This window comes from Amphimedon queenslandica, unplaced genomic scaffold, assembly GCF_000090795.2.
Source record: "Amphimedon queenslandica unplaced genomic scaffold, v1.1 AMPQUscaffold_9906, whole genome shotgun sequence".
Lineage (NCBI taxonomy): Eukaryota > Metazoa > Porifera > Demospongiae > Haplosclerida > Niphatidae > Amphimedon > Amphimedon queenslandica.
In genome coordinates this window covers 3,606-4,587 of record NW_003549823.1, presented here as the reverse complement: position 1 = coordinate 4,587, position 982 = coordinate 3,606, and the positions used below count along the sequence as shown (strand labels likewise).

Here is a 982-nt window from a genome sequence, read left to right as displayed (position 1 = left end):
TGTACATTGTACATCATGCAAATGCAAATTTCAGGAATTCAAGAAACAAAAGTAGTAAAATTACATACCGTACATTTGAAATGAAGAACTACACATCCTGTATGCACATGTACATGTACATAGGTATCAAGCAGGCTTAAATAATTATTTGAGTGTGGTCAAATGCTTAAATAGTACTACAATAGAGTACTCGTACTCATACTCAATACAATTTGCAAAAATGAGGGACTTGTACTTGTACTCATTTAAAAATTTTAACAGGTACTTGTAATGTACTTAAATACTTCTTAGAGTACATGTACTTTGCCCCAAGCCCGGTAGCAAGTAGAAATTTAGGCAAATAAAATTTTAACAAATTATTCCTATAAACCAAAACCTTAACTTAAGATGTTAGCATGGTAAAACATTTGTAAAAAATTATTAATTTCCGAACCTTCATTTTTAAAAAGCAACTTGCCCAAATTATCTTCCAAACTACATGCATCTACTATGTACGACATACATGTTACATGTAGCTACACAATATATCATCATTACCTGCCACGAGTCTCTGTGAACAACAAGAGCTAGTAAGAAGTCTGCAATTAAGTCAATGAGAATGGACTGGAAGACCTAAATAGATCAATCAACTCCTTTATCTCAGTAATAGTGTGAATCAATCATACCTTTAATGTGCCATCAACTGTAACGGCTATCACTGCATCTTGCATCTGTAATGTGAGTAAGAGAGAGGAGACAAAAGTGTTAAAAGTGTAAAAACAAACCCAATTTATGGCCTATTAATATTAAATTAGTGTCATGTCTTCACAAGAATTACTGTACGTGTTATCATTTTGAAAAATGTGATGTAGTATTAACACAACATACAAAACTACATATTACATGTACATATATGTCTTGGTGTAGCCATTGACAAAAGGTCTCAGAAAAGCTCATAAACATAATTGTAGACTGATCAAAATTACAGAAAATAGACAAAAAA

The 982-nt window shown here is 31.8% G+C and overlaps 1 long non-coding RNA gene across 1 annotated transcript in view; it reads right to left on the bottom strand.

Moving 5' to 3' along the window:
- Window positions 1-479: 479 nt before the first annotated feature.
- The window catches only part of LOC109590520 (uncharacterized), a 4,108-nt gene continuing 3,605 nt past the window's right edge, over window positions 480-982 (bottom strand). Inside the window, exon 3 of the long non-coding RNA XR_002189362.1 lies at window positions 480-710. This is a non-coding gene — a long non-coding RNA (uncharacterized LOC109590520). The remainder of the gene's footprint in view (window positions 711-982) is intronic.